The following is a 25,050-nucleotide window of genomic DNA, read 5'->3' as shown; positions in this document are numbered from 1 at the left end:
TATTTATTGAACTTTAGGAGTCTTGAAAGAAAGTCAAGTCCTAAACCAATATGATAATATTGGTCTGCTTTCTTTTTCTTATTAGGCACAGGGTCTTTGGTCTAATTCCTAGCCCTTGATCCACTTTGAGTTTTGTCCAGGGTGAGAGATGGAGATTCAATTTCATTTTGCTGCATATGGATTTCCAGTTTTTCCACCACCACTTGTTAAAAAGGCTATTTTTTCCTCCAAAATATTTTTGGAGCTTTTGTCTAGTACGAGATAACTGTATTTATGTTAATTTGTCTCTGTGTCCTTTATTCTGTACCATTGGTCCTCAAGTCTATTTTGGTGCCAATACCATGCTGTTTTTGTTACTATTGCTCTGTAGTATATTTTAAGGTCTGGTATAGTGATGTCACCTGCTTCACTCTTCTTGCTAAAGATTGCTTTATCTATTCTGGGTCTCTTATTTTTCCAGATAAATTTCATGATTGCTTTTTCCTATTTCTTTGAGGAATGTCATTGGGATTTTGATTGGAATTACATTGAATCTGTATAGAGCTTTTGATAGTATGGTCATTTTGACAATATTAATTCTGCATATCCAAGAGCAAGGTATATCTTTCCATCTTCTAAGGTCTTCTTTAATTTCTTTCTTTAGCATTCTGTAGTTTTCATTGTAGAGATATTTTACCTCTTTTATTAAGTTAATTCCCAAGTTTATTTGTTTGTTTGTTTGTTTGTTTTGAGGCTATTGTAAATGGGGTAGTTTTCCTCATTTCCCTCTCAGAGGATTTGTCACTGATGTACAGAAATGTCTTTGATTTATGGGTGTTGATTTTATATCCTGCTACTTGGCTGAACTCATTTATTAGTTCTAGAAGTTTTCTGGTGGATTTTTTGGATCCTCTAGGTATAGAATCATGTTGTCAGCAAATAGTGATAATTTGATTTCTTCTTTTTCCTATCCATATCCCTTTCATTTCTTTCATCTGTCTAATTGCTCTGGATAGAGTTTCAAGAACTATGTTAAATAGAAACATTCCAGTTTGTAGAGGAAATGTTTTCAATTTTTCTCCATTTAGAATGATGTTGGCCTTTGGCTTAGCATAGATAGCTCTTACAATATTGAGGTATGTTCCTACTATCACTAGTTTTTATAGTGTTTTGAATATGAAGGGATGCTGTATTTTATAAGATGCCTTTTCTGCATCTATTATGATGATCATATAATTCTTGTTTTTAAGTCTATTGATGTGATGAATTATGTTTATTAATTTCCATATGTTGAACCAACCTTACATCCCTGGAATGAACCTCACTTGATCATGGTGCACGATCTTTTAAATATGTTTTTGTATGTAATTTGCCAGAATTTTATTGAGAATTTATGCATCCATGCTCATCAGGGATATGGTTCTGAAATTTTCTTTCCTTGATGTGTCTTTGTCTAGTTTTAGTATCAGTGTTAATACTAGCCTCATAGAATGATTTTGAAACGGTTTTCTGCTTTTTTATTTCATTGCATAATTTGAGGAGTAGTTGTGTTAAAATTATGATTTGAAAATCTTGTAGAACTTGACTAAGAATCCATCTAATCCATCTAATTCTTCTTGGTTGATAGGCTTTTGATGGTATCTCCTATTTCATTGCTTAAAATTGATCTGTTTAAATTGTGTACATCCTCCTGATTCAGTTTGGGCAGATTCTATTATGGTCTCTAGAAATTTGTCAGTGTCTTCAAGATTTTCTATTTTATTGGAGTATACATTTTCAAAATGATTTCTAATTATCTTCTGTATTTCGGTAGTGTACTTCATGATGTTTCCCTTTTCATGAAGAATTTTAGTAATTTGAGTTTTCTCTTTCTCTTCATTTGCATAGCTAAGGGTTATCAATTTTATTTAGGTTTTTCAAAGAACCAGTTTTTCCTTTTGTCAATTTTTAAATTGTTTCTTTTGTTTGAATTTCATTGATTTCAGCTCTGATTTTAATTATTTCCTGTCTTTTAGTGCTTTTTGTGTTAATTTGTTCTTCTTTTCTAGGGCTTTGAGATATAATGTTAGATCATTTATTTGTTGTTTTTCCATTCTTTTAATGAATGAGCTCAGTGCAATAAACTTTCCTCTTAGCACTGCCACCATATTGTCCTAGATTTTTGATATGTTTCATTGGTGTTCTCATTTACTTCTTAGTATTTTAAAGTTTCTTCCCTGATTTATTTTGCTTTACATTCATCATTTAATAGCGTGTTATTTAGTATCCAGGTGTTGGAGTGGCTTCTATTTTTTTATTTTATCATTGATTTCTGATTTCATTACATTATGATCTGATAGTATTCGGGTAGTATTTCTTTTTTTTCATTTTTTTGTATCTGCTAAGAGTTGCTTTGTGGCATAACATATGGTCTATTTTAGAAAAAAAATCCATGTGCTGCTGAGAAGAAAGTTTATTTGCTCATTGATGAATGAAATTCTCTATATATGTCCATTAGGTCTAAATTATTGATTGTATTACTTAGTCCTATAATTTCTTTGTTTAGCTTTTTTTCAGAAGATCTAACCAGTGGTGAGAGAGATGTGTTGAAATCACCCAGTATTATTGTGTTGAGAATAAAATCATGATATTTGATTTTTGAAATTTAAAAGGTTTTTTTTATGTACACAGAAGCTCTATTGTCTGGGGAATAAATATTGACAGTTGTTAGGTCTTCTTGATGTATGATTCCCCTAAGCAGTATGAAATTCCCTCTTTATCCCTTCTGGCTAACTTTGGCTTGAAGTCCACTTTATCTGATATGACAATAGAAACCCTTGCTGTTTACATAGTCCATGTGAGTGGTATGTTTTTTTCCCATCCTTTCACCTTCAGTCTGTGGATGTCTCTTCCTAGGAGGTGAGTCTCTTGAAGATAGTATATTGCTGGGTCTTTTTTTTTTTTCAAATCCAATCTGCCAGTCTATGTCTTTTGTTTGATGAGCTTAGAACACTAACATTCAGGATTATTATTGAGATTTGATTTGTATTCCTGGTCATTTTTGTTTATATATATTTTTAATGGTTGATTTTATTTTTTAAATACATGACAATAGAATGCATTACAATTCTTATTACACACATAGAGCATAACTTTTTATATCTCTGTATATAAAGTATGTTGACACCCAATTCATGTCTTCATACATGTACTTTGGATAATGATGTCCATCACATTCCACCATCCTTGCTAATCCCCTGCCCCCTCCCTTTCCCTTCCACCCCCCTTCCCTATCTAGAACTTATCTATTCCTCCCATGCTCCCTCTCCCTACCCCACTATGAGTCAGCCTCACTTCAGTCAGAATAGCAGCTATTATGAAGACCAAAAACAATAAGTGTTGGTGAGGATGTGAGGTAAAAGGTACACTCATACACTGCTGGTGGGACTGCAAATTGGTGCAGCCAATATTCTCCATATGGAAAGCAGTATGGAGATTCCTTGGAAATCTGGGAATGGAACCACCATTTGACCCAGCTATCCCTCTCCTCAGACTATACCCAAAGGACTTAAAAACAGCATACTACAGGAACCAGCCACATCAATGTTTATAGCAACACAATTCACAATAGCTAAACTGTGGAGCCAATTTAGATGCCCTTCAGTGGATGAATGGATAAAAAAAAATGTGGCATATATACACAATGGAATTTTACTCAGCATTAAAAGAGAATAAAATCATAGCATTTGCAGTAAATGGATGGCATTGGAGAAGATAATGTTAAGTGAAGTTAGCCAATCCCCCCAAAAAACAAATGCTGAATGTTTTCTCTGATATAAGGAGGCTGACTTATTTTTGTTTTTTAACTTGACTTAGTTTCTCTTTTTAAAAAATATTTATCTTTTAGTTACAGGTGAACACAATACCTTCATTTTATTTTTGTGTGGTGCTGAAGTTTGAAACCAGTGTTTCATGCTTGTCAGGCAAGCGTTCTAACTCTGAGCCACAAACACAGCCCTTAATTTCTCTTTTGATTGACTTTTCCTTTAGTGTAGTTCCTCCTTCTACTGGTTTTTATTTTTTTTCCATTTTTCCCTCATGAAATATTTTGCTAAGAATGTTCTGTATTACAAGTTTTCTAGTTGTGATTTAAAAAAAAAAAAACTTTTGTGTATCATGAAAGATTTTTATTTCATCTTGAAATCTGAAGCTCAATTTTGCTGGATATTAAATTCGTTGTTGGCATCCATTTTCTTTCAGATATATATATGAATGATATATATTATTCCAGAAACTCCTAGTGTTGAAGGTCCGAGTTGAGAAATTACCTGAGATCCAAACTGGTTTCCTCCTATATGTAATTTGATACTTTTCTCTCACATACTTTAAAATTCCATGTTAGTCCTTCTAAGTATAATGTGATTTGGTGTGGGTCTGCTGTAATTTTGTACATTTGAGGTCCCATAAGCTTCTTATTGTTGATTTTTCCATTTTATTCTTTAGATTTGGGAAATTTCCTGATATAATGTCATTGAAAAGATTGTGCATTCCTTGGTTTGTATCTCTGCATCTTCATCTATCCCAATAAATCTTAAATTTGGTCTTTTCATTTTATCCTATATTTCCTGGAAGTTCTGTTCATGATTTCTTACCATCTTCTCTGGAGTGTTGACTTTATTTTCAAAAGTATATGTTTTGTCTTCATTGCCTGAGGTTCTGTCTTCCATGTGGTCTAGTCTGTTGTTGATACTTTTGAATTTTTAATTTTATTTATTATTTTCTTCATTTCAAGGATTTCTGCTTGATTCCTTTTTATTTCTTTATTGAAGTAATTTCTCACTTTCTGTATTTTCTCTGATAGCATCCTTTATTTTGAAGATAAATCTAACTCTGTTCCTTCTAAACTCCTTCTCTGATAAATCTGCTACTGTGTTGTCTATGGATTCTCTTGTTGGAACATTTTGGTTTGTTTGATGTACTTTGTTCTCTTGTTTTTTCATGTCATTTCATAGTGTCTTCCCATCTAGCAGTATGGATCTTGAGACAGTACAGTTTCTTCCCTATAGTCTTATAGGGTCCCTGAAAGATTCCTGTACCCCACCTTTAAGGGGAAGAACAAAAATAACAACACTCAATGGAAATAATGTACAGCCTTAAACCAAATAGCTCCTACTAAGGCATCTACAGTTTTGTCACAATAAACAGAAATGGTATGTTCAATTATTATCTACAATATAAACAGTGACTTTGCTAAAAGAGTTTACCATTTCAAATTATGGACAAAGAGGGAGCATAAGCAGTGTAGGATGTGATGTTTATGAGAGAGAAGGAGAGAAGATAGAGGTAAAATTTTATAGTAAGTGAAGGAGGAATTAATAGAGGTTGGCTGTTAGCCTGAGAGAAGTGAGAAAGAGAATCCAGAGAGACAGATAAGAGAAAAAAATCTGTACAGATTTTTAGGTAAAAATATAAGAATGCACAACAAAACTGTAATATACTATTCAGACATGCCATTCCTCAAAAAACTGCTGGAAGAGAAATATTTGGTTTCAAAGATGGTAGAGATGTGATAGAAAGTAAAAAGAAAAAGAAAAAAATTCTTCCATGAAAAATTGGAAAATTTTTTCTATTGGCATTCAAAAGTTTCTCACCTTCCCTTCTCCACCAATAGGTGGGCTTGTCTGAAGTTTGATGGTAGCTTCAGTCTGGTGGGTGCTGACCAGTTGGCTGAGTGAGCTGACAGCAAGATGTCCTCACACCCTCTTCAGTCATCCCACCCATTGTAGCTGGCCCCTTTGGTCCCCATGCATCTCAGGACTCACTGAGCTGGAGAGAGCCCAGTTCTCTTCAGCTCCTTCAACCTGTGCTTCCCTCTGGGGAAATGCCCCCAATCTCCAGCTTTCCACAGGCTTCCCAGGACCAGACTGGCTCACATAGACCCAGCTGCAATCAGAGAGATCTGGGCTTCAGATTCCCCAGGATTTGCCTCACTGTAGCCCCAAGATCTCAATGCCATTCCAACTTGCAGAGAGACCACTAGGGATTCACTCACACAAAGAAGGAACCCCGCAAAGAGGCAGCCACATGGTGGCCACTAGCATACCCATCAGAAAGACCTCAAGTGCAACCAGACCTGCAGGTACCCTGACAATTGATCTCCAGGCCCTGACCAGTGTCCCCAGACTGAGAAGGATGTGCCTCCAGATGGCAGAAGTGGTGGCTGCAAACCTGCAGGTCCCTTGGCCCTAGATTTCCAGGCCCTGTCAGTGTCCCAAGATGCTGTCCCACGATGCTGTGTGTAACCAAACCTGCAGGTAGCCTGGCAATGGGCCTCCAGGCAGTATCAGGCAGCAAGTAGCAGGCCATCTGCTGGTGAGCTGGTGATACGTGAATGAATTGTAGACAAACAGCAGGTGACCAGCAGCAATCAGAGAGTGATCTGTGGGCAAATGGAGGGTGATCTGGGAGCAAGCAGTGGGTGAGTGGCTGGCAAACAGCAGGGGATTGGCAGGCAGTGAAGGCTGCCTCTTTATATTTCTTCTATTAGAGGTAAAAAGTGAAATTGGACTGTTTACTTGAATAATTGATATGTGTATTGTAAATACGTGTATACAAATTTGTGAAAAAAGACAATAAAAACCTCAACCTCATACATTTATTGGATTTTAAATGTGAAATCTGCTTAGCATATCTAAAATGAAGCAATGAAAAAAAACATCAGAAGGGATAAAGCATAATACTCCCAGACTGACAACTGTCCAAGATGTTATTAGATTTGACAAAAGGAGTCAAGTCTGATATTCTCAGATTAAGAACACTGGCAACAAGAAGACAAGCCATGTCATATGAAACCAACAAAATATTTATTTATTTTTTATTAGTTGCTCATGACAATACAATGATCTTGACATATCATACATTTGAATCAAATGGGGTATAATTTCTTATTTTTCCAAGTGTACAGGTTGCAGAATCGCATTGGATATACAGCCATGTTTACACATACAGCAATACTAGTGTCTATTTTATTCTGCTGCCCTTCCTATCCCCCCTTCCCCTCCCCTCCCCTCCCATCACCTCTTTCTACTGTGCAATTTACAAAAAAGAAAAAAACAAATAAACAAACAAACAAAAAAAAACACATGTGTGAATCAGCTTTTTGACATTGTGATTAAAATATTTGGCCAGAACAACTTAGAAGATTCATAATTTATTTTGATCTCAGTTTCAGAGGTTCAGTTTTTTGTTAGCTGACTCCATTGCACTGGGCCTGAGACAGAATATCATGGCAGACAGCTGTGATAGAGAAGAGCTGTCAGGTCATGGTAGCTAGAAAGCAGAGAGGGGAGGTAAAGGGGCCAAGGACAAATATAGTACAGGCCATGCCTCTAGTGATTAATTTCTTCTAGCCACACCTCACCTTCCTAGATTATCACCCAATAGTTTATTCAAGTTATTAATGTAGCAAATGATTAATCTACGGATGATATTAGAGTTCTCAAAATGTAATCATTTTGCCTCTGAACATTCCTGCATTGCCTAACACATGAGCTTTTAAGGAAACATTAAAGATCCAAACCATAATATCATGTTTGTCCATTGTTCTATTTATAATATGACATATATTTTTATTAGTATCCTATTTATATGACAATTTGCATTTTCATCCTTATAAAAGATACATAATAAAAGATACATAAGTTCTATATTGTGATTTACAACCTATTTTAATGCACCCATGTTAATTTTTTTCAATTATTCATAGAATTGAAAACTTGTGACCTAAATTTGAGTTTTAACACTCCTGCTTAGTTTGTTTCTATTTGCATGGAAGATCTTTATCCATGTCTTCACTTTCAGTCTCTGTAGGTGTCTTTATCACTGAAGTGAGTCTTGTGTAAGCAGTATGTAGTCGGGCTTTTGTTTTTTGAATCCATTCACCCAGTCTCTTTTAATTGTCCCCTTACATTCAAGGTTGTTGCTGATAGGTAAGGACTGAATCCTGTGTTTCTATCCAATTGTTCAAGAGACTCATCACGTTCAGAGTCTTTCTTCCACTTGTCTTTTGTTGAGGCTTTCAACTGTAATTTTTTGAGTCTTCAAAGGTTAACACATATTAATGAGATTCAATGTAATATTTTAACAAAAGAATGCAATGTGCACTGATCATATCCATAAAAGAGAGAACATGCAATGCTTGTCTTTCTGTGTCTGGATTATTTCACTTAACATGGTGTCCTCTAGTTCTATCCATTTTGCTGCAAAAGACAGGTGTTAATTCTTTTTAATGGCTAAATAATACTTCATTTTATATATTTTATACTCCTGTGATTTTATAATCACAGTATATATGTATGTGTGTGTGTGTATATATATATATATAAATAAATATATATATATATATATATATATATATATATATATAATTTTCTTTATCCATTTAAGTGTTGTTGATCATCTAGATTTCTTCAATATCTTAGTTATTATGAATACTGCTGCAATAATCATGAGAATAATGCTATGCCTTTTGTAAGCTGACTTCATTTCTTTCAGATATAGACTCAGGAATAGAATAAATGGACCTCACAGTGGTTCTATTTTTGAATTTTTGAGGAACCTCAATACTGTTTTTCATAATTGTACCAATTTAGATTCCCATCAATGATGTAAAAGATTTTCTTTTACTCCACATCTTTATATTTGTTACTTTTAAAATTAAAATAGCCACTCTAACTGGTTGGAGATGGTATCTCATTGCAATTTTGGTTTGTGTTTCTCTGATAGCTAATAATATTGCTCATTTTTTCATATATTTATTGCACATTTGTATATGTACTTTGAAAAGGGTGAATTCAGATCATTTGCCCATTTTAAAATGGGACTATTATTGAGTTCTTCATTGCCAAGATTTCTCTTTGGTTCTTTTTCAAAATCTATATCTTATTGCTGAATTTCTTATTCAGAGAGTGTTGTTTTCTCTCTGTATTCACTAGGATCTCATTAAGTTTTTGTGCTGATTTTTACAATTCTTTGTTAGGCATTGTGTTAGGCATTGTGTACATTCTTTGGGATCTATTTCTAGAGACTTATGTTCTTTCAAAGTGTCCTGTTACTTTTTCTTCATATTTCTCATGCCCTTATGCTGAAATTTGTGTCAGTTATCTCTAGATACTCTTATGGGGCAGAATTCCTCCTACATGATTTCTCCTGAAGGTGTCTTGGGTCAGCTTAGTAGGTAACATTGACTTTGTTTCCAGGTAGGCATTATAGTGCATCTCCTTTGATTTCTTCAACTGTAATTAATGACTTTGGGCAAATTCATGACGAAGTGCATACTTTGGTAGAGTGTGAAATACCCACTGTCTCCACGAGCCATGCAAGAGAGGGGACTTGTGGCTTGTGGCTCCAGTCAGGTGATGAAGATTTCCTCAGGTGTTGTTGATGCTAGTTCCACTACCAGCAAGTGTCTCTGGTACTGGCAGTCCGAGAACTTATAAGGGTCCTGAAGCATATGCCCTCTATGCAGAGAGTGGAGTAGGCTTGGATGCTGTATGGGAAGAGGCAGTTGCAGGAACTGAAGCACCCCTCTGTGGTGCCAGCTCCTATCTCTAACACCAATGCATGCTCAGATTCAGTGCAGGTGTGAGGCAGTGGTGGGAAGTGCATAAGCAAGCAACAGGAGAATCACAGAACCTGCCTCTTCAGTGTTAGTGTGCAACAAGAGGTGTGGCAGGAGCTGAAACTGGGGCATTGCTCTCTGCCTCTTTAGTAACAGTATTCACTTGGGGGCAGGACACCTGCTGGAGCCAAGAACTTTCTCAAAGCCCCTTTAGCATGGACCCATAGGCATGGCCTCAGTAGAAACCATATCATTCCCTTCCAGCCCTGTTAGCAACAGGCACCCAAGCATGACATGGGGTTGGGTAACCATGTGGGTGCCTGTATTCAGTCTTGACTCTGAGGTGAGTCCACACAGGACTTCCCATGCCCTTTGTATTAGAGGGAGAGTGCCCTGATCTCCTAGCAGCAAAGGCAGTATCGTATGTTCCCCTCCATTATGCAACATTCAATCCCCACAATGCATGAAACCTAGCAAGCTTGGAAACTGAAGTCTCTGTGACTAGGAAATAATGTGAGATCGTTTTTCAAAGTGCAACTACTGTGCAGATTTCAGGTTGTTTACCTAACTAGACTGCAAGCCTGTCTAGGATTGCACAGTAGATAGAATTGCCAGCATCTGCACTGATAGGAGTTTTCTGGGACTCTTCCATTCACCCTTACTCATACGAAGAGGAGTCTCCCTCCTCCAGCCATGGAGCTTATGGCACTTGCTTGGTGGATCTCTGAACTTTGTATGCTATCATTCCATATTCTGTTTCCAGTGAGCCTCATGCAGATTTCCAACATTATTCCACAGTCACCTCAAAATGCAACTATACACCTACCTATTTGGTTTCTTTTTGGTTTTGTTTTATTTCTATCTGGAGGAGGTGGTGAGTGTTAGGCACCTCTATTCAGCCATCTTTAATTCCTCTAATTTTATTTCTGATTTTATTGGAGTCAGTTTTTTTCACTTCATTTATCAACTGTTTTTCTAGTCTTTGTTTTCTTTATTTCCTCTCTAATCTTTATGCTATTCCTTCTGCTAAATTTTGGCTTAGCTTATTCGTTTTGTAGCCCTTTCCCATGTAATGTTAGGTTGTTTATTTGAGGTTTTCTTTTATTGGTATAACTTTCCCTCCTAGAATTGCTCTAATCTTGTAAGATTTGGTACGCTGTGTTTCCATTGTCATTTCAATATGTTTAAATTTCCCTTTTAATCTTTTCTTTAACCACTGGTGGCTCAAGAGCATGTTGTTTAATTTCCAAGTATTTATGAATTTCCAAGATTTCTCCTGGTATTAATTTCTAGTTTCATATCATGTGGTCAGGAAACATACTCAATATGGTTTCAATATTTTCAAACTTAACACTAATTTTATATGACCTCTCCTAGAGAATGTTCAATGTTCAGTTGAGAATAATGTGTATGATGTTATTGGATGGGATTTTTGGTATAGGTCTTTTTTTCCCTTTTATGATCAGGGATTGAACCCAGGGGAGTTTAATCCCTGAGCCACATCCCAGCCCATTTTATTTATGGTTTTTTTTTTTTTTTTTTGAGAAAGGATCTAAATTGCTGAGGCTAGCCTCAAACTTATGATCTTCCTGCCTCTGCCTCCTGAATTACTGGGATTTCAGGTGTTCCCTGTCACTCCTGGCTCTGCATAACTTTTAGATTTATTTGGCCTGAGGTGTAGTTTAAAGCCAATGTTTTCTTATATATTATCTGTCTGAATGGTGTGTCCATTGCTGAAATGGAATATTTATGTCCCTTATTTATATTGTACTGCAGTCAATAGCTCCCCCCTCAGTTCTGTTTATATTTGTTTTATATACTTAGATGATTTGATGCTGGGTACATATATATATTTCCAATTGTTATGCCAACTTACCCATGATTTATTATATAATGATCTTCTTGGTCACTTCTTATAGTCTTTGGCTTAAAGTCTACTTTGCCTGATGTAAGTATAGTTACCTTTTCCTCTTTTGGCTTCCATTTGTAATGGTTTAATTTTTTTTATCCCTGCACGTTCAGTCTATGTGTTGGATGTTAAAAAAATGAAGTCTATTCCAGGCAGCCTGCAAATGGAATTCTTACCCAGCCATTTGATACATTTTGATTGGAGAATCTTAATCTATTTCCATTCAAAGTAATTATCAATGGGTAAGTACTTACTGATGTCATTTTGCTCATTATTTTCTGTTTGATTTTTAGATCCTTTGCTTCTTCATTTCTTGCAGTCTTCCTTTGTGTTTTGATGATTTTCTATGGTGATGTACTTTGAGTTTTTTCTCTTTATCTTTTGAGTATCAACCATAAGATTTAATTTTGTGGTTATCATGAGGTTTACATGTAATATTTCAAATTTTAACAGGTTTTTAAAAACTAATAACAACTTATTTTTGATAACTTACTCAAAATTGTACCTTCCATTACACATTATATAATTTGATTCCACAATTTACACCTTTTAGAATCTTACCCCTTACTGGTACCAAAACAGGTGGGTGGACCAATGGTACAGAATAGAGGACACAGAGACTAATCCACAAAGCTACAACTATCTTATATTTGATAAAGAAGCTAAAAGCATGCAATGGAGGGAGGATAGCATCTTCAACAAATGGTGTTGGGAAAACTGGAGATCCATATGCAACCAAATGAAACTGAATCCCCTCCTCTCGCCATGCACAAAAGTTAACTCAAAGTGGATCAGGGAGCTAGATATCAAATCAGAGACTTTGCATCTGATAGAAGAAAAAGTTGGCTCCGGTCTACATATTGTGGGGTCAGGCTCCAAATTCCTTAATAGGACACCCATAGCACAAAAGTTAATAACAAGAATCAACAAATGGGACTTACTTAAACTGAAAAGTTTTCTCTCAGCAAGAGAAACAATAAAAGAGGTAAATAGGGAGCCTACATCATGGGAACAAATTTTTATTCCTCACACTTCAGATAGAGCCCTAATATCCAGAGTATACAAAGAACTCAAAAAATTAAACAATAAGAAAACAAATAACCCAATCAACAAATGGGCCAAAGACCTGAACAGATACTTCTCAGAGGAGGACATACAATCAATCAACAAGTACATGAAAAAATGTTCACCATCTCTAGCAGTCAGAGAAATGCCAATCAAAACCACCCTAAGATACCATCTCACTCCAGTAAGATTGGCAGCCATTATGAAGTCAAACAACAACAAGTGCTGGCGAGGTTGTGGGGAAAAGGGTACTCTTGTACATTACTGGTGGGACTGCAAATTGGTGCGGCCAATCTGGAAAGCAGTATGGAGATTCCTGGGAAAGCTGGGAATGGAACCACCATTTGACCCAGCTATTGCCCTTCTCAAACTATTCCCTGAAGACCTTAAAAGAGCGTACTACAGGGATACTGCTACATCGATGTTCATGGCAGCACAATTCACAATTGCTAGACTGTGGAACCAACCTAGTTGCCCTTCAATAGATGAGTGGATAAAAAAAATGTGGCATTTATACACCATGGAGTATTACGCAACACTAAAAAAATGACAAAATCATGGAATTTGCAGGGAAATGGATGGCACTCGAGCAGATTATGCTTAGTGAAGCTAGCCAATCCCTAACAAACAAATACCAAATGTCTTCTTTGATATAATGAGATCAACTAAGAACAGAGCAGGGAGGAAGAGCAGGAAGAAAATATTAACACTAAACAGATAAATGAGGTGGGAGGGAAAGGGAGAAAAAAAGGAAATTGCATGATAATGGAGGGAGACCCTCATTGTTATACAAAATTACATATAAGAGGTTGTGAGGGGAATGGGAAAATTAACAAGGAGAGAAATGAATTACAGTAGATGGGGTAGAGAGAGAAGATGGGAGGGGAGGGGAGGGGGGATAATAGAGGATAGGAAAGGTAGCAGAATACAACAATCACTAATAGGGCATTATGTAAAAATGTGGATGTGTAACCGATGTGATTCTGCAATCTGTATTTGGGATAAAATTGGGAGTTCATAAACATCTTGAATCTAAAAAAAAAAAAAAAAAAGAATCTTATCCCTTAATAATTATTGTAAGTAAAACTACTTTAAAAGATATTTATCTTTAAATTTTAATAGTAGATATGTAATTTGTTTTCTTACCACCACTATAATATTAGAGTATAAAAAGTTTTATAATCTACTTATGATTACCAATTAATTTTGGCTTTATGTTTTATGCATATATATAAAATGCAATATATAATGCATTTATTAGTGCATTATAGTTAATAGTTGGGTTCATTCTGACATTATTATGCATGTATAAATTTTAATTGGCTCCATTCCAGTCCCCAGTGCTTTCTCTTTTCCTCCCTTCCTCCCTCCCCCAACTCTTCTTCCTCTACTCTGTAGGTCTTCATTTCATTTATTCACCTAGTTTTAGTTGGTATTTTCACAGATAAACATAAAGGTGGGATTCACTGCAGCATATTTATACATGCTTATGGCATAAATTTGTGCATCCCCTTTCCTGTATATATCCTCCCTCTCCCTTAGTCTTCTTCTTTGACTCTGCTGGTCTTCTCTATTCTTAAGATATCCAACTGTCCCCCCCACCCCCACCCCCCCCACACACACACCATTTTCCCTATTATTTTGCTCTAGCTTCTGTGTGAGAGAAAACATTTGACACTTATTTTCTGAGTCTGGCTTATTTCATCTAGCATTATATTCCCAGTTGCATTTATTTGGCATATGGATTCAGCAAATGCCATAATTTCATTCTTCTTTATGGCTAATCAAAACTCCATTGTTCATATATACCATATTTTTGATGTTGTTTTTTTTTAGTTCTTTATATATTCTGGATATTAATCTCCTTTCAGATTAGTAGCTGGCAAAGATTTTCTCTTCTTATTTAGACTCTCTTCACACATTTTATTGTTTCCTTTGCTATGCATAATTTTTTTATGTGCTGTGATCTCACATATTGAGTCTTCATTTTATTTCCTGAGCTTTAGAAGTCTTAGTAAGGAAGTCATTGCATGCACAAATATTTGGGCATGTTGACCTACTATTTATTCTAACAGTTTCAAAATTTCTGGTCTAACTCCTAAGTCTTTTACACTTACACTTTGATTTGACTTTTGTGAAGGATGAGAGGTAGATATCTAGTTTCATTCTTCAATATATGGATATCCAGCTTTCCTAATACCATTTGTTAAAAGGGCTATCTCTTTTTTTTCTCCAACATATATTTCTGGAACCTTTGCAAAGTATCAGATGATTGTAACTATGAGGATTTGTCTCTCTGTTTTCTATTCTATTCCATTTGTTTTCGTGTCGATTTTGATGCCAATACCATGCTATTTCCGTTACTATCGCTCTGTAGAACAATTTGAAGTCAGGTATTATGATGCCTCCAGCATTGCTTTTTTGACTTAGAAATGCTTTGGCCAGCCTGGACTTCTTGTTCTTCCAAACAAATTTTAGGACTTTTTTTTCCTAGTTCTGTGAAGACATTATTGGTATTTTGATGGGGATTACATTGAAACTGTATGGTTCTTTTGGTAGTATGGTCATTTTGACAATATTAATTCTGCCTTTCCAAGAACATGGAAGTTCTCTCCAGTTTCTGAAGTTTTCTTTAATTACTTTATGTAGTGTTCTATATATTTTATTGAAGAGGTCTTTCCCCTCCTTAGATTTATTCCCAAGCTTTTGGTTTGATTTGTATAGTTTTCCTGATTTCTTTCTCACAAAATCATCACTGGAATATAGGAAAGCTATTGATTTATAAAGGTAGATCTTGTATTCTGCTTCTTTGCTGTCTCTATTTATAGCTCTAGAAGTTTTCTGGTAGAATATTTTTGGGTCTTCTGAATATTTTGTCACCAGCAGATATTTTATCTTCTTTTTCCCCCTCGTTTTATTTTTTATTGATTTTTTAAAATAAATAACAGAAGAATGCATTACAATTCTTATTACACATATAAAGCCCAATTTTTCATATCTCTGGTTGTATATAAAGTATGTTCACACCAATTTGTGTCTTCATACATGTGCTTTGGATAATGATGTCCATCATAATCCACCACCCTTGCTAACCCCTGCCCCTGCTTTCCCTTCCCACCCTTCTGTCCTATCTAGAGTTAGTTTATTCCTCCCACGCTCCCCCTCCCTACCCCATTATTAGTCACCCCCCTTATATCAGAGAAAACATTCAGCGCTTGTTTTGGGGGGGATTGGCTAACTTGACTTAGCATTTTCTTCTCCAATGCCATCCATTTACTTGCAAACACCACGATTTTATTCTCTTTTATTGCTGAGTAATATTCCTTTGTGTATATATACCACATTTTTTTATTCATTTATCTATTGAAGGGCCTTTAGGTTGGCACCACAGTTTAGCTATTGTGAATTGTGCTGCTATAAATATTGATGTGGCTGTGTCCCTGTAATATGCTGTTTTTAAATCCTTTGGGTATAGACCAAGGAGAGGGATAGACTGGGTCAAATGGTGCTTCCATTCCCAGATTTCCAAGGAATCTCCATACTGCTTTCCATATTGGCTGCACCAATTTGGAGTCTCACCAGCAGTGTATGAGTGTACATTTTTCTTCACATCCTCACCAACACTTATTGTTGTTTGTCTTCATAATAGCTGCCATTCTGACTAGAGTGAGATGAAATCTAGACTAGTTTTGATTTGCGTTTATCTAATTGCTAGTGATAATGAACATTTTTTCATATATTTGTTGATTGATTGTATATCCTCTCCTGAGAAATGTCTGTTCAGGTCCTTGGCCCATTTATTGAGTTATTTGTTGTTGTTATTGTTGTTTATTTGTTTTTTGGTGTTTAGCTTTTTGAGTTCTTTATATACCCTAGAGATTAGTGCTCTATCTGATGTGTGAGGGGTAAAAATTTGCTCCCAAAATGTAGGCTCTCTATTCACCTCATGATTGTTTCTTTTGCTGAGAAAAAGCTTTTTAGTTTGAATCCATCCCATTTATTGATTCTTGGTTTTAATTCTTACACTATAAAAGTCTTACTAAGGAAGACGGGGCATAATCCCACATGATGGAGATTAGAGCCTATTTTTTCTTCTATTAGACTCAGAGTCTCTGCTTTAATTCCTAGGGCCTTGATCCACTTTGAGGTGAGCTTTGTGCATGGTGAGAGATAGGACTTTAATTTCATTTTGTTGCATATAGATTCCCAGTTTTCCCAGCACCATTTGTTGAAGAGGCTATCTTTTCTCCAGTGCATATGTTTGACTCCTTTGTCTAATATAAGATAATTGTACTTCTGTGGGTTAGTCTTTGTGTCCTCTATTCTGTACCATTGGTCTACCAGTCAATTTTGGTGCCAATATTATGCTGTTTTTTGTTACTATTGCTTTGAAGTATAGTTTAAAGTCTGGTATAGTGATACCACCTGCTTCACTCGTCTTGCTAAGGATTGCTTTATCTATTCTGGGTCTCTTATTTTTCCAGATGAATTTCATGATTGCTTTTTCTATTTCTATGAGGAATGCATTGGGATTTTGATCAGAATTGCATTAAATCTGTATAGAGGTTTTGGTAGTATGGTCATTTTGATAATATTAATAATTATGCAAGAGCAAGGTAGATCTTTTCATCTTCTAAGGTCTTCTTTAATTTCTTTCTTTAGGGTTCTGTAATTTTCATTGTATAGATTTTTAATCTCTTTTGTTAAATTGATTCCCAAGTTGGTTTTTTTTTTTGAGGCTATTGTAAATGGGGTAGTTTTCCTCATTTCCCTCTCAGAGAATTTGCACTGATATACAGAAATGCCTTTAATTTATGGGTGTTGATTTTATATCCTGCTACTTTGCTGAATTTATTTACTAGTTCTAGAAGTTTTCTGGTGGGTTTTTTTTGGGTAATCTAGGTATAGAATCATATCATCAGCAAATAGTGCCAATTTGAGTTCTTCTTTTCCTAAGTGTATCCCTTTAATTTCTTTCATCTGTCTAATTGGTCTGGCTAGAGTTTCAAGAACTAGTTTAAGTAGAAGTGGTGAAAAGGGGCATCCCTCTCTTGTTCCAGTTTTTAGAGGGAATGCCTTCAATTTTTCTCCATTTAGAATGATGTTGGACTGGGGCTTAGTGTAGATAGCCTTTACAATGTTGAGATATGCAACTCTGCAACTGTTCTGGTCAAGTCTTTTGGTCACAGCAGTGAAAAGGCTAACTAAAATATATTGACATGGTCATATGATTCTTGTCTTTAATTTATGTGCTGAATTACAATTATTGATTTGTGTATGTTGACCCATACTTGCATCCCTGGAGTTAGACCCACTTGATCATGGTGTATATATTGATATATTTTTCAATGTGGTTTGCTAATATTTTACTAGAGATTTTTACATCTATTTTCATCAGGGATATTTGTCTGCATTTTTTTATTTGATATATATAATTGGGGTATCAATCTATGACTTTTGCTATTGGGTTATAGTGGCTTCATAGAATATATTTGAGAATATTCCTATATTTTGATTTCATGGAATTTTTTTAAGGAAGCCTGATGTTTTATCTTTAAAAGTATGGTACAACATCACATAAAAATTCATCCTGACCTGGTCTTTCTTTTTTTGAAAGAATTAATTGCTGTTTCAGTTTCATTGTTTGATATCAGTATGTTTAGGTTTTCTATATCTTCCTGGTCTAATTTGACAAATCATCTGGGTGTAGAAATTTGTCAATGTCTTCTAGATTTTCCAGTTTATTGGAATATAAATTTTCAAAATAGATTCTAATGACCTCTGAATTTCAGAAATGTCTGATGTTATTTATTTTTGTTTTCTATCTCTTCCTTTTGGTTAGTTTGGCTAATGGTTTATCAATATTGTTATCTTATGAAAGAACCAAATCTTTGTTTCATTGATTTTTACATTTTTAATTCTCTATTTCATTAATTTTTGCTCTGATCTTGATTATTTCCTGTCTTCTATTGATTATGTATTATTTTCTTCATTCTTTTCTAAGGTCTTGGGCTCTGACATTATTTATTTGAGATCGTTCTGCATTTTTAAAATATAGGCACTCAATGCTATAAACTTTTCTCTTAAAACTGCTTTCATACTGTCACAGAGTTTTTGATACTATTCTTATTTGTTTCTAAGAATTTCGTGATTTCTTTTTTTTTCTAAGGTCAATTTCTGTTTTTTAAAAAAGATTGATTAATCTCCATGTGCTTATATGGCTTCTATTATTTTTCTTGGTGTTGATTTCTAGTTTCATTGCATTATGATCTGATAGGATTCACAGGGTAGTTGGTTTGTTTCTTTTTGTTTGTTTGTTTTTTTGGTTTTTGTCTTTTGTTTTTTTTTGGTTAAGACTTACATCATTGTGACCTAGAATGCAGTCTAACTTGGAAAATGTTCCGTTAGCTTGAGAAGAAAGTAAATTCAGCTGTTTTGGGGTGAAATATTCTGTCAATGTCTGTTTAGTCCATTTGATTTATAGTATTATTTAGGTCAGAAATATCTTTATTGATTTTATATATAAATGATCTGCCTATTGGTTATAAGAGTGAGGTGAAATCACCCAGTATTATTGTATTGGGTTCTGTCTGGGATTTAATGTCATGAAGTTATTTTTATGTAATTAGTTTCACTGATATTCAAGGCTTAAATATTTACTATTATTATATCTTGTTGGATTTTTCCTTTTACACATATGTAGTGACCTTCTTTGTCTCCTCTGATTAATTTTTGCTTGAAATTCACTTTGTCAGATATGAGAATAGCTATTTCTGCTTGATGTTGGATTCTGTTTGCATGGAATATTTTTCTCATTCTTTTACTTTCAGTCTATGGGTGTCTTTATGAGATAATTCTCTTGCAAAAAACATAGAGTTGTATCTTATTTTCTAAGAAATTCTGTCAATCTATGACTTTTTATTGGGGAGTTAAGACAATTTACATCAGTGTTATGGAGAGAGATTTGTTATTTCCTGACCTTTTAGTTTGTTATATTTAATTGTCTTGTATTTCATTTAAATTGTTGCTCTTCTATTAAACATCATTATTAGAGATCTTTGGGGGTTTGTTTTTGAGTTCTCTGTATAGTACATCTTTAAGTTTTGAGTTCTCTGTATAGTACATCTTTTTAATTGGTTCTCATTAGTTATGCATGACAGTAGAATCCATTTTGATAAAATTATACCAACAAGAAATATGTTATTCTAATTAGGAACACATTCTTGTGGGTGTACACAATGGTGGGGTTCACTTAGGTATTTTCATATATGTACATTGGAAAATTATGTTAGATTAATTCTACTGTCTTTCCTCTTCCTATTCCCCCTCCCTTCCCTTCATTCCCCTTTATCTAATCTACTGAAATTCAGTAGGTTTAAGTCTTCTTTATAGTGCTGGCTTAGTGGACATGGACTATTTTAGTTTATCCTTTACATGGAAAGTTTTTATTCATCCATAAATTCTGAAATACAGCTTTGCTAAATACAGCACCCCTGGATGGCAATAATTTTCTTTTATTGTTTGCAATATCTCTGTACAAGCCCTCCTTGATTTTAGGTTCTTAATTAAGAAGACAGAAGTGAGCCTTATTGGTCCACCTGTAAATGTGACCTGACATTTTTCTCTTGAAACTTTAGATATTCTTTCCTTATTTTGATTTTGATCTGTCTTGGAGAGGTTCTTTTTTGATATGGCCTATTTTAGGTTTTATATATTTCTGTATGAGGGTGTCTATCTCATGTCTAAGATTGGGACAATTTTCTGTTTTTTTCATGGAAGAGGTTCTTTGTGTGTGTGTGGGGGGGCAGTACGCATGCATGCATGCCAGGCATTGAACCCAGTGGTGTTTAACCACTGAGCCACAACCTCAGCCCTTTTTTATAGTTTATTTAGACACAGGGTCTCACTAAGTGCTTGGCCTTGCAAAGTTGCTGAGGCTGGCTTTGAACTTGCAATCCCCCTATCCCAGCTTTCTGAGCTGCTGAGATTATAGGCATGCACCACCATGCCCAGTTATGGAAGAGGTTCTTAATGCCTTTAGTCCCTGTCTCCGTATTCTTTCTAGCCCAATGACTCTCAGATTTGGTCTGTTGATATTGTCCCACAGTTTCTGTATATTCTGATCATAGCCCATTTTTCCCCTTTAAATTCTGAGTATTTAAGTTCGTATATTCTGTCTTCAAGGCCTGAGGTTCTGTCTTTAAGGCCTGATCTATATTTTATGCAATCTGATCAGTTAATGATATATTCAAGTGAATTTTTATTTGATTCATTGTATCTTTTATTTCCAGGAGTTCTGATAGGGTTCTTTTCAATATTTTTATTTCTTTATTGAAATTGTCTTTCACCTCCTGTATTTTCTTTCTTAATTTATTCTTTGATCTTCTTAGTTCATTGAACATTTTAGTAATCATATTTTCATAATCTTTCTCTATAATTTCATCCACTTTTTTGTCAGTGGGATACTTTAATGGGGGATTGTAAATTTGGGGGGGATTTGTTTAACCATTTCCTCATGTTTTCAGAGATTTTTTACTTTCTCATAAGTTGGTATGAATTCTTCTTCCTCTTATGCATAAGAGCTTTTGTATGTAATCTTTGTTATATAATTATCTTTTCTGTTTTTTATTTTTTATTTTTTTGCTGTATTACTATATATTACTAGATATTCTGGATGAGACCTGCGGTTCCCCTCTGACTGTTTCTTCTTGGAGCCTGGATTTTGGTTTGGGGTTTTTATCTCCCCTTTTCTATGTGCTGAAGTACTGTTGGGGTTCAAGTGAAGTTAGTTCATGTGTGGAGTGAGGGTCACTGTTACTTGGCTGAGTTTTGATGTTGTTCACCAGCAAGATCTCTACTCTGTGAGCTTGAAGGCTCCCAATCACTTCAGTCTTAGAGAAAGAGGAGCAAGTTATAGAAATAATGTTAGCAACTTATGTACAATCTTAAATATATGGTGTCAACTTTGACATCTATAACACTAATTACCATTTATAGAGGAACAATGGAGTTGGCATTTAACATCAGTACCAAGACTAAACAATGATGCACTAGATCGGACATTAAACAGTAGGTGTCTACTACATTGTCCACTATATTAATAATCTCAACGACATGCATGAGAAAGGATTTATATAATTCTATCAGATAGTGAAATTTCTTTTCTCTTTTTTTAATTTTTTCTTTTAGGTACCAGGGATTGAACCCAGAGGTGCTCAACCACTGGCACATCCCTCCCCCTTTTAAATATTTGATTTAGAGAAAAGTTCTTGCTAAGTTGCTTAGGGCCTCACTAAGTCACTGAAGCTGGCTTTGAATTCAAGATCCTCCTGCCTCAACCTCTTAAGCTGCTGAGATTCCATAGAATCACAGTTTTTTAAGTCAAAATAGAGTAGAAAAGCAAGAGAAAATTGAAATATTTAAAAAGTGAACAGATAAGAAGCAGGAAAGAGGTAACAGGAGTTACCTCTAAAGAGGAGTCAAAATAACTAAAAGTAATAAGAAGAGGAAGCATAACAGGAAGATTTGGCTGTTAGTGGGGGTAGAGAGTACACCAAGGATAATAAGAGGAAGAAAATCCAAGGGAAAAACAAATATAAGATCAAAATTAATCAAATCCATGTAAAATTTTATCCAACCAAAGTCAAACCAAGGTTAAACAATAAGTGGGTGCAGAAGAAATTAAAATGAAAAAAAAATTTATATATATATATATATATATATATATATATATATATATATGTATTTGAACCTATCACTACAACTAGAACACATACACTGGTGGAAAAAAGTAAAATAATAATTAACAATAGCTTCCACCCACACTTGCCAGGGCCTGTCCACGTCGACTGACCAGAGTCCACGAACTCTCGGCTCTGAGCCCCTCTGGACTGCCCAGACCCCAGCTTTCTATCCTCTAAAACCACTAAGAACAAAGTCCCTGCATCAGTTTTTACTGGAGCTAATCACCTGTCAAGCTTGGAACAGGGATTCCACCCAGATTGCTCTTAGCCCCAATAATCATGGAGTGCACATCTGTGGGATGAACAGTAGCCAGTGGGTGAAAGCTCACGAACTCAAGGAGCACCACGGACACATCACAGGTATTGGCTGGACTCCCAGGAGTGACCACGTAGTCTCTTGCTGGGCAGACTGCAATGCCCATGTCTAGAGTCAGAAAGATGGCATCTGGAAGGCAACCCTGGTGATCCTGAGGATCAGTGCGCAGCCACTGTTGTGAAATGCTCCCCTCTAGAAAACAAATTTGCTGGGGAAGTAGAGCACGACTCATTTCTGTTTGCTGCTTGAGTCTGAAAATGACTGGTGGGTAAGCAAGCACATTAAAAAGCCGATCCGCTCCACAGTCTCAGCTTGGAGTGGCATCCCAACAACCTATTGCTGGCAGCAGGATTGGGCGACTTCAGATGCAGAGTATTTTCTGCCTACATTGAAGAAGTGGATGAAAAGCGGCCAGTACGCCCTGGGGCAGCAAGATGCCTTTTGATCAGCTGATGTCAGAGTTTGGGTGGCAGTGACACTGACGGCTGGGAGCTTCTCTGCCAGTGGGAGCTGCCTGGCCTGGGTTAGTCACGACTGCACTGTGTCTATTGCTGGTGCCTCAAAAAATGTCCAGGTCTCAATTCTGAAAACGGAGTTCCTGTCACTCCTAAGTGTATCATTTGTGTCTGAGTGTTAGGGTCTGTCAACAAGTCAAGATGGCGCCTGGCATTTTGCCAGAGGGAGTGGTTTGTGAAGTAAGGCCAGCGAGCCATTAAGTGTGGAGATTCCTTATTGGTTGACTGCTGTATCTAGTTTATGTTAATTAAGGTAAGCTGTGTGGAATGTATAAATACCCCTCCTGTCCTACAATAAATGGCTCCCACTCCTGCTGTATCAATGTACACAAGTTGTTACCCCCCACCCCCCCTTATTTTGCTGCAGCTGGACTGGGGCATGGGAGAATGGCGTTGTGGCTGCTGGACATGACTGCCGCCGGATGCTGTTTAATTAGGATGACCGAGGCTGCTTGACCATTGTCTCTAAGCTAGGCATTCCAAAACAGAGCATCCAGCGCAACATGCCTGCCATGGACCGCTTTTGCAACATGGACAAGAGGGCCACGACTGAGGACCACAATAAAGCCTTGGAAATGCTGCACCAGAGTAGCATCGCTCAAGTGTCTATTTATGAGGGGCACAAACAAGATTGTCGCAAATTTTGCACTATTGGCATCGATGGAACCATGACAACTTGGGATTTCAAGATCTCAGAGTCTTCGATCCAGGGCCTCCAAATAATGTGAAGCTGTGTGAGCCTTCACCGTCCAGCAGGAGAAACCTGACTGACCGCCTCTCTGCCCCTGGCATGATGGTGAGTAAAGCCGGCCCCTAGGATACACTGTAAACACATATCACGCAAATATCCTGTGTTTTTGTTTAAATATAATTGGTGAAAGTTTTGGGTTTTTTTTAAGGCAACAGTGATTTGTGGTTTTTTGGGTTTTTTTGTTTTTGCTATTTCATTTCATTCTTGACCAAATCTTCTGTTCAAGTAGTTGATTGTGGCAAATTGTCACACTAACTTAAAGGAAAGGGTGAGGGAGGTATGTAAATTGTCTGCTAGAAAATTAAATTAAAATCCCAAATGTAAAATAATAATAATAATAATAATAGTAATAATGGAAAGAGGAGAATAGGAAACATCCTTAATGAGAAATATAGGGCTTGTTTGTGCTGAGATTATCAAAATTGTTGACAAGGATGATGCTCATTGCTTATGCTGTTATTCCTGTTTATTTATAATATATAAATATTTATATATTTATTTATCCATAAGACTCTCTTAGGTCAAGGGCTGGGTTCTTAAGTCACACTTCTTTGTGTTTTTCACCAAACTTCCAGCTATTCTTTCTAGGGTCAAAGCTGTTTGTAGTAGCTCTCAGCTTCCCATCTCACATGACAGGATGGGATAAACTGGGGAATGCTGACATATGATGTACTTCCATCATGGGGCTGGTGCAGAGTTCTAAATTGGAAGTTCCAGTATGTGGAGTTTAGTCTTGCCTGACTTTTGGAACTCTGTTGGTGGGTATTTGAGATTTGATCCACACCCTTGCTGTGGAGATGCCAATCCCTGATGGATGTCTGGGTCTCAGGAGTCTCCCCCAAATTCCACTTTCAGGGTAAGGAGTCTAAACCTCTACTAGTCTCACTTATTCATCACAATGAATGTGAATTACCCAGGATCAGACCTGGAATGTGGATGCATCTCTGTGGCTGGTAGTTAGCATCTTTCCGGTTGTTTGTATTGAATGCCAGCAACAAGGGGAGCTTTTGCTCTTTGGTATCTTGACCTTGGATCACTGGAGGTTCAATTCTCTCCATGTCTGTTTCAATCATGCTGGTCCAGACACACACTCTAGGACTTGAAATAGGTTTCTGGGTCAGGATGGAAGTATACTTTATCAGTTCCCAATCTCTTTTCACTGCCAGGTAGCAGC

General features: G+C 36.0%; 1 pseudogene; it reads left to right on the top strand.

The window, feature by feature from the left end:
- Positions 1-23,853, top strand: part of LOC143404136 (actin-related protein 2/3 complex subunit 1A pseudogene) — a 38,122-nt pseudogene extending 14,269 nt beyond the window's left edge.
- Positions 23,854-25,050: the final 1,197 nt, after the last annotated feature.

This window comes from Callospermophilus lateralis, chromosome 7 (genome assembly GCF_048772815.1).
Source record: "Callospermophilus lateralis isolate mCalLat2 chromosome 7, mCalLat2.hap1, whole genome shotgun sequence".
NCBI classification, from domain to species: domain Eukaryota; kingdom Metazoa; phylum Chordata; class Mammalia; order Rodentia; family Sciuridae; genus Callospermophilus; species Callospermophilus lateralis.
Note: the sequence above shows the minus strand (reverse complement) of the source record. Positions and strands in the feature narration are given on the sequence as shown.